The following is a 10471-nucleotide window of genomic DNA, read 5'->3' as shown; positions in this document are numbered from 1 at the left end:
TATTATGCCATCTACATAAATTTGAATAATTAAAAGATCATTTGTTTTTCTTTTAGTAAAGAGAGTTGTGTCCATATTTTCTATTTTAAAATTATATTCAAACAAAAATTTACTTAACCTCTCATACGAAGCTCTTGTTGCTTATTTTAATCTATATAATGTTTTGTTTAATTTAAATACATGATTTAAAAATTTATGATTTTCAAAATCTACAAGTTGTTCCACATAAACTTCCTTTGTAATGTAATCATTTAAAAATATACTCTTTACATCCATTTGAAATTGCTTGAAATCTATAAAATATGCAAATACTAAAAGCAATCTAATAGCTTCAAGCTTAGCAACAGATGGAAAAATTTCATCAAAATCAATTTTTTCTTCTTGATTATAACCTTGTGCAATCAATCTAGCCTTGTTTTTAATTACATTGCCTTCATCATTTAGTTTACTTTGAAAAACCTAATTAGTTTTAATTGTAGGATGGCTTTTAGGTCTTTTTACTAAGTTCCATATATGATTTCTTTCAAATTGATTAAGTTCTTTTCACATAGCCATTATCCAATTCGAATTATTTTCAGCTTCATGAATTAGTTTAGGTTCAAAATAAGATACAAATACAAAATAATTTAATGCATTTCTAAGTGAAGCTCTAGTTTTAATATCTTAAGACCTATTATAAGCTCTTTTGGATGACCATAAGCATACCTCCATTCTCTTAGGAGATCATGAGTATCTTGTTGATTTAATAAAGGAAGCTTTTCCATCTCTTCAGGTTCATTTGCTTTATCTTTCTCCTTATCTTCTTCATTCACTTATGAAGGAGAGCTTTCCAAAGATTTGTCTTTCATCTCTTTTTCAAGTGAACCTGCATCATCATCTAAATCTACTTCTCTTGATTTGAAAATCTTAGTTTCATCAAACACAACACGAACAGATTTTTCTATCACTAATGTTCTTTTATTAAATACTTTATAAGCTTTACCAGATGATGAATATCCTAAAAAAATATCTTTATCATATTTTACATCAAATTTTTTCACTTTATCTTTGCATTTATTAAAATATAGCATCGGCAATCAAAAACTTTAAAGTAAGAGCTATTTGGCTTTTTTCTTTATAAAGTTCATAAGGAGTTTTCTTTAAAATAGATCTAATTAAAGTTTGATTGAGTACATGGCATCCTATGTTTATAGTTTTTATTCAAAAATATTTTAGCAAATTGCTTTCACAAAAATGATCCGTGCTATTTTTTGTAAAATTCTATTTTTTCTTTCTATCATCTCATTTTATTGAGATATCCTAGGAGCTGAAAAATTATGATTTATATCATTTTCAAAATAAATTTTTTTAAAATTATAATTTTCAAATTCAGTACCATGATCACTTCTAATTTTTAAAATATTATAATCATTTTTAGTTATTATCTTCTTGAAGAGTTTTATAAATAATTTAAAAGCTTCATCTTTGTGAGTAAGAAACAAAACTTATATATATCGAAAAAAATCATCGATTATTATAAATCCAAAACATTTACCATCAAGACAAGCTATCTTGATAGGTCCAAACAAATCAATATGAAAAAGTTCTAATGGCCTAGTAATTGAAACTAGATTTTTAGATTTGAATGAAGATCTAATATGCTTTCCTAACTTATACGCATTACAAATTCTATTCTTTTCAAAATTGATATTGGATAAGCCTCTAACCAAATATCTTTTAATTAATCTAGTAATAGAATCGATGCTTATATGTCCTAATCTATTATGCCAAATCCAACTAGTTTCATTTACTTTTAGCATTCATAGCAACTAGACATTCAATATTGTCCTTACTAAGATCATCAAGATCTACTAAGTACACATTTTCATGCCTTTTTCCTATGAACTTAATTTCATTATCATTGGAATTAGTTACTATGCAATGAAATGATTTAAATAAAATATTAAAATTTTTATTATATAATTTATTAATACTAAGAAGATTATGCATTAGACCATCAACAAGCAATATATTTTCCATATAAGTAATAGGAGTAATCTTTATATTATTGAGACCAATGATTTTTTCTTTACTATCATCTCCAAATGTATCAACTTCACTATCTTTTTTTTTGAAAGAGATAAATTGAGATTTATCTCATCATGTGCCTTGTACATTCACTGTTAAGATACCATTTCCTTATTAATCCATGAGATGCCAAGCATACCTACAAAAAGAGTGTCAAGTCTTTTTAGGTACCCAAGCTAATTTTGATCCTTTGGGGTTAGCTTAGGTGGTTTCTTTTGAAACCCATATCTACATAATCTTTATATTTCTTGATTTAACATTCTTGGATTTATTTAAATTACAGTCAATAGCTTTATGACTAGATTTATTGCATCTGAAACAAATAATTGAATGTATTTTAGGTGTAGGTTTTGCAAAAGCATTCTTTAGAAGTCTTTGCTTACTAAATATATTAATCATAATCTAGCTTTATCAAAAAATATACTATTTTTTCAAAAGTATTTGAAAATTTTGAGAAGTTAAAATAAATTTATCTACTATAGATTTTAATTTATCAACTTTCTTTTGTAAAGCATTATTCTTCACAACTTAGTCTGATTGATTTTTCACAAGCTTCTCCTTCTCATTTTGAAAATTTTCTTTTTCTTCGGTTAAGAATTGATTAAGTTTTTTAAGTTCCTTATTTTTAAGAGAAATTCTTTTAAAATCTATAAGCAATTCTTTAAAGGCATCATACAATTCATCAAATATAAAATCATCGGGAATATTTTCAGTTACCTCATCCTCAAATGTCATTAAGCATAAATTGACTTTTCTTCCTTTGTTTCTTCCTATTCATCAAAGGTGGAGTCTTCATTATTACTCCATGTAGCCATCATTGCTTTCTTTTTGAATTTTCTTGAGCCTTGCTTGAGTAGAGGACAATCAGACTTGTAGTGACCAGGCTTCTTGCACTCATAATGGATAGTTGATTGCTTCTTATTTTTCTCCTTTTTCTTTTCTCTTTTCTTGCTTTCTTTCCCTCTTGAAAACCCTTTCTTCTTGAGGAAAAACTTATTTCTTCTTAAAAACCTCTTAAGTCTGTAAGTGATCATTATCATTTTATCATTATTTTTTGAAACTTCAGATGATTCACTTTCTAGCTCTTCCATGACAGATGACTTCAATGCAATAGTCTTTCTCTTTTTTTTTTTTTGTATTTTGGTTCATACTCAACTCATGAGTTATGAGAGAGCCTGTGAGTTCTTCTGAAGTCAATTTGTTAAGATCTTTTGCCTCTTGAATTACAGTCACTTTGGCCTTCTAATTTTTTTGTAATAATTTGAGAATTTTGTGCACCAATTCACTGTTAGTATAGTCTTTACCGAGACTTTTCAAACCATTAATAATATCAGTGAATCTAGTGAATATATCAGTAATACTTTCATTAAGTTCTATTTTAAATAATTCATACTTATGTACTAGCATATTTCTCTTGGATTCTTTAACTTGATTAGTTATCTCATGGTAACTTCAAGTCGATCCTAGATTTTCTTAGCAAACATGCATGTAGATATTTTATTAAATTTATTAGCATCTAGAGCACAATATAAAATATTGATAGCTTTAGTATTAACTTGTACTAACTTTTTATCTTGTTCATCTCAATCTTTTTCGGACTTAGAAACTGACTCACCATATATTATAATAGTAAGTGTATGAGAACCTTTGACTATGATATTCCATATATCATAATCTTATGCTTGAATAAAGATTTTCATACATACTTTCCAGTTGATATAGTTTGTGCGATTAAAAAGTAGAGATCTATTAGTTGATTGACCTTCAACCAATGATGTACCAATAGATATTGTCATTGATCTTTAACTCTTAATTGTTAGATCAATTGGGCTGTGTACCCACTTTGATACCACTTATTTTTCAAAGGCAGCAACCCAAAAGGGAGGAGGGTAAATTGGATTTTATAAAATTTAAAACTTTAAGCTAAAAGTAAAGTGTGTGCCCAAACCAACTTAAATTATGTAAGTGGTAAGATATGTAGGTAATATAAAGTAACAATGGAAATAAAATGGAAGAGGCAATAAATTCAATCATAAACACAATAATTTTATATTGGTTCAGTGCTAAACTTATACTTACATCCACTCTCTAAGTAACCTACTTAAGAATTTAACTATAATCTCTCACAGATTACAGTCCGATTATTTTCTAGATTCACAATCCAACTCAGTTGATTTTCATCAGATCACTAACCACAGCCTTACAACTGATTGCTTTCTTTCGGGCTTATAATCAATCCACGATTATTTTCTTTTGAGATAACAATTAACCCTAGTTGATTTTTTCAAAGATATTAATCAAAACTAATACAACATCCAATTTACAAGGCTTGAACTAACCCAAAGTTTCTATACCCAAGAAATTTGTAACAAATAAATACAAGAAATGAAGTTTAGAATAATAAAACTCTTTTAATGCTGAAGAAGTCATGGTAGCTAAGAATTCAATGCTTCAATTTCTTTCTTAAAAGCTTTGAGAGGTTGAGTCAGCCTTTAATGCTTCTTCTTCTCCATGATTATTGGTTGAAATTCATTTACTCTTCCTCTCTTTTACTTTGACTTTAATGTAGGAAGAATCAGATTTATGACTCTCTTAACTTTCTTCCTTTTCTCTTGAGGTTTTTTACACTTTTCACTTGAACGAATGCTTTTTTAGAAGTTTAAGACTCTTTGTTCCCTCTATCAATTCTTCATATATATATATATTGGCTCAAAAATACCTTCATTAATACTCTAGCCATTTGAATCAAGAAAATAGCCATTTGAAATTAATTTGCCTCGAATCTGTATTTCTAGAAACTAGCCATTACTTTGTCTATATTCATTGAGATGGCTAATCCAAACACTAAGTTGGCTGAATTTGAGTCGGCTCAATATTAGATGTCAAAAATTCAGCATTCTATCTTTCTCTACTAGCCTAAGACTGGGCAACTCAAATTTTATCTTCGTCGACTCACTTGACAGCTAAGTCGACTTATCAATCTTCTGGGTTGGCTTAGAAGAAATGTTGATTTTTGCTGCCTTTTGTGTTTATCTTCCTCTGAGACTTGAGTCATTTCTTCTCTTCACTGAGTCAATTAAGCTCCAAACTAAGTCAACTAAGCTGATCACTGGATTGACTTTAAAAATTATTTTATATTTTAAGGGCTTCTTTCTTTCCTCTACTTTGAGACTAGGTCGACTTAGCTTTGAACTGAGTCAGCTCAAAAGCATGCCAAGCATGCCATAGGAAGTTTCATCAATATTTCTTGAATGAAAATATTTTTAGGCTAGACTTGCTTTCATAAAATATTTTAAGCTTGTTTAGAAGAGTATCTATACTAGATTAAACCCTTTAATTCTTATACTTCATTTGCTTTCAAATTTTACTACAAGAAAATAGATTATTAGCGATGGCTAATTGCCGTCACTAGTAGTCAATTTATCGTCGTTAAAAATCCGATAGAAATAATCTCATTGCTAACTACCATTATTAGTAGCAGCAATTCAACCGTCACTAATAATGTTATTTAGCGATGATATTAGTGATAAAAAATCATTACTAATAATTTTAATTTTTTTAAATTAAAGTGTTAAAAAATTATTAGCGATGGCATAACCATCGCTAATACCATTGTTAATAATTTTTTAAATTTTTTAATTAAAATATAAAAAATTATTAACGACGGTAAGTACCATCGCTAATATTATCGCTAGTAGTTTTAAATTTTTTAAAAATTTATAATTAAATATCTTAAAATCTATTTTAATCACATTAATAAGCAATAATATTTTTTTAAAATTTATTATAAATAAAATAATAATTATTTAGCATAAGTATAAATATAAAATTAATTATATTATATTAAAAATATAAATTAAAATTGATCTCAGAAAGATTGGAGTCGACCCCGACTCGTTGGCATGAAAATGGCATGCAGAGGGGACATCCCATGAGACGAACCATGGGTTGACCCCATTGAATAGAAAGCACAGACAGAAAGTTAATTTTATTGAAATCCAAAAGAAATTGACCCCTAAAGAATTAGAGTTGATCCTAGAGCAGATGGAGTCGACCCCAAGAGAAATGGAGTCGACCCCAAGCATAGGACAGGCTATAACTTTTGCCTTATTGCTTTGATATCTTAATTCCGCTATAGCTTATTGCATTCACCACACAACCATACTAAGATTAAGTTAATCCAAAGCACATACTTATTAAGAGTTTAAATTTGGTTAAAATCTTATAAAAATCTAATTCACTCTCTCCTCTTGGATTCCTACCTCTAAGCAATAATATATCAATATGGAGGTATATATTTCGATATACTATTTTGATTCTCGAACAGATTATTTTTACATATTTTATTTGATGATACGGAGCTATAGACATTTTCGATCCATCGATTGGATGGTTAAATTAAATTTTTAATCCCCTAGCTCTTCTTTTCGAACTCAAGCAGCTTTGAAAAGAATAATAGGGCTTGTTTTAGATGGAAAAAAAATCATAAAATAAAATATGATGATGTATTAAGGATAAAATATATAAAAGATCGTTGGAAGAACAGCATCACCTCCAATCTATCTTGAGAAAGAAATTTTGAAGCCAACCTAGGAAAAAAATCCCTCCCGCATGAGAGAATGTGTTTGGGAGAGCCCCTCATCAGTTTAGTGGTCTAAAAGCATCATCTGAGGAGGCTTTGAAAGGATTGCGCAGCAGCCCTCTGCTTTCATTTATAGATTATTTAATGAATATGAAAGTTTCAGTGGGTTAGGAAGATTTTGCTGAAAAATATTTGAAAAATTTTGCATCTGAGTTTTTTCTCATTGGGTTCATAGGAGGTTGCTGTTTGCAAGATCATAGCCATCCAGTCCCAAAGAAAACCATCATTTAGGAAAAGATTTACAGCCTTGTATGATCTTTAGGAAATATTGATGCAGCAAGATAGTGAATGAAAGACAGAGAAAAAAGAGAAAAAAAAATCAGTTCACCATTTTGATAAGTTTCGGATCAAAAAAAAAAAAATCGGCACTCTTCTTTTCTCGATTCCTTGCTTGCCGAATGCTCAAAAAAAAATTTAGTACTCATCTTTATAGCTATTCATCCTCTTTTTAGACATTTACTAGCAATAACATGTGCTATGCAATAGGACTCAATTAATTCATAAGAAAATTAGCAAGAATATAATGATAAGCAAAAGCTAGAGTTGTATTGAACATTAAATGCTATGTCAAGATCCAAATAATATATAAACAATAATATATAAATAAGAATTAGCACTATACTCATTCTTCATTTATTGAATACTTGATCTATATAATCAGAAAATAATTATAGAATTGCATCACTCTTTCTCCATTTCAAGAAGCACATAATGTCAATTCAAACCATAACAGTCATTAAATATAGAGGGTTGAATTTACCAACACCAAACATTCATTCAAAATAAAGCAAACAAATATACAAACAATATACCCATCATTTACAACAACCTGATCAAAGAACATACTTTAACATATAAGTAATAGCTATACCTGTTTAACCAAAAATATTCTTTATAAGTCAACAAAAAATATAAGCTACTAAAATATGAGGATGAGATGATTTGAACTCTAAATCTTTGAATGGTCCATCCACAACCTTATTCAATAAATCAATTAATAATACATTCATAACTTTTAAACTTTTATGTATCATTACTGATGCAAACCTCTAGCAATCATCTACGTTTTGCCATTTAGCCGTTCCAACACTCCACCGACCGAGACACTTGAGAATGGAAAACATAAAAAGAACAAAAAGAAAAATTAGCGAAAACAAAGGAAAGGCCAAAAGAAATAAATAAAAAGTAAGTCCCTTTCCAACATAGATTGATCTTTTTTTTTTTACTCTTTTTTATTTCTTTCATTTTTTTTGGAGATTTATCGGAAGGAGAGATCAGATGGATTTCTCCAGTTCCAAATGGAGTTCTTTACCGGTAAGGGCGGCGGTGGATCCGGCATGGGGGTGGTGTATCCAGTAAGGGGGGCGGCGAGCCGGAGACTTGGGGCTCAGAGCGGCGGCAGTGGGGATGCGGGCCAAGGAATCGGGGAGGCAAGCCAGGGGCTTGGGGCTCGGAGAGATAGCCGGTGGCTCGGGGAAGCCAGATCCGATGGTGGGGGAAAAAGGGGGGCTGGAGGCAGCCAGAGGGAGGTGGTTGGGGGCTCTGAGAGGCGGTCGGAGCTCAGAGATGTAGGAGACGATCGAGAGGCTCGAGATTCAATGGACAAGATCTTGGAAAGGCGATCGAGGGCTCGAAAAAGCCAAATCTAGTGGTGTGATGGGGGAGAAAGGGGACCGGAGGTGGGGTAAAGAGGGGGGCGATAGGGGAGAAAGGGGAGGCTGCGGGGTTCGATCCGACAAGAGGGGTGGAAAGAAAAAGGGAGGCCGGGCAGTGGGATGCCGGCTTCGAGAGGCTGCCAGGAAGAAGGGGGGAGCTCGAGGATGCGAGCTTGGGGATGCGGGCTCCTAGAAGGAAATGAGAGGCCGGGCGGTGCAAGGTTGGGGGGAGGAGGCCGTGGGCTCCAACGGTGCGGCATGAGCAAGGGAACTGGGAGAGGGGGAGGGGGGTTTGATCAATCCTCGATGGGGGAGGAAAAAATTGAGGGTGGAAGAAATTAAAAGGAGAAAATGAGAGTTTTAGTGGGGAAGCCAAAATCAGAACGGAGGCGGAAAAATCGAGTTATTAGTGATAGCTTTTTCTATAGCTAATAGTGCCATCACTAATGAGTATTAGCGATGGCATTTTACTGTCGCTAATACTATATTCACTGTCGCTAATAAGTTTAATAAAATTTTTTTTATAATGGCTCATTCTGTCGCTAATAAAGCCATCACTAACGAGTATTAGCGACGGCACTTGTCGTCGCGAATACTATATTTGCCATTGCTAATAAGTTTAATAAATAATTTTTTTTTATGATGGCTTATTTTTTGATCATGATTGGTAGTCGGTAAAAACTATTATTAGCGATAGCAAAATTGCTATCGCTAAAAATTATTTTTCTTATAGTGTTTGAGGATTTTGGGGAAAACTAACCTTTCATGAGACCAAGTCTTGAAATTTTTCTTGACTTTGAGTCTTTCTTGCCTTTTAATATTTCTTGAGGATATGACCTTAGAATTTTTTTGAGTGATATGGCAAGGCAAATGAGCATAGTTATTACGCATTTAAGGAGACCTACATCCATTCTCAAGCATATTATTAGTAAATATAATCTTGTATTAAATTTTTTGAATATCATCACAATCAATTCTAAGGCTAACAATGGTATTCACCCATGTCAAGTTTAGAATTTGAAAATCATCTAAATAAAAATGATCAGATATATCCAGCACCATAATATATCCATATATATCATTTTATTCTAGGATCAACACCTTTTGTACTTAAATCAAATCCTACTTATTGAAATCCAAGACACAACTCATCAGTTCTATTATACGCATCATATGCCACCTAAACTTTTAAATCCTTTCTACTACTTCGATCATGTTTCTAGTGATCATAATATAAACTTTCTGTCACGATCCCTAGTAATCATAATCCTAAGCTTCGCTTTCATTTATGTCATATCTTAGTCACTTATACCACAGTCCTAAAGTGATCGTAACCTAAGCTCTGATACCATTCTATCACAATCCTAAGTATTTATAACATAAGCTCTGATACTGTTCTATCATATTCTTAATAATATAAACTCTCTGTCACGATCCCTAGTAATCATAATCCTAAGCTTCGATATTATTTATGTCATATCTTAATCACTTATACCACAGTTCTAAAATAATCATAATCTAAATTCTGATATCATTCTATCACAATCCTAAGTATTTTACCCCCTGGTAGGTCCAGAGACCTGCTTCCTTTGTTCTCTCCTGGTAACTTGGTCTCGGCCCGGTCCATTGCCTGTTAATATTAATACTGCTAGCGGTAATATTGTTGTTAAGACTTTCCACCGCCCTTTTTCATTATTTACTGTCACATGGGGACGCAGACAAGTATATATGGGAGACAGAGGATGGTGGCTCATTCTTCTATATGGGCTCTTTTGTTAGTACTTAGTAGGTTTTTTTTGACTGTTAATAGTAGAGGACGCGAGCCTACTCTCAAGCCCACGGAAATGCTGGACAAAAAGGGGTCTTCGTCGTAGATCTTGTCAGTGGACTTGATACTGAAGTTATAATTCTTTGAAAGGACGGTAAAAAAAAATAGTTCTAAAGATTCCCGCCCCCCCCCCCCCCCCCCGCGCCAAAACTCGTGCATGATATTGAAAGAAAATCAATTCAAACAAATTATTTGATCTGGAATATCCAGTTTTTTTCTTTCTACGAATGGGATGGGAGATCATGTATGGGGTGTATAACTTTTCAAGCATGTTATCAG

The sequence above is a fragment of the Elaeis guineensis genome, chromosome 16, assembly GCF_000442705.2.
Source record: "Elaeis guineensis isolate ETL-2024a chromosome 16, EG11, whole genome shotgun sequence".
Taxonomy (NCBI): Eukaryota; Viridiplantae; Streptophyta; class Magnoliopsida; order Arecales; family Arecaceae; genus Elaeis; species Elaeis guineensis.
This window is presented reverse-complemented; position numbering follows the sequence as displayed.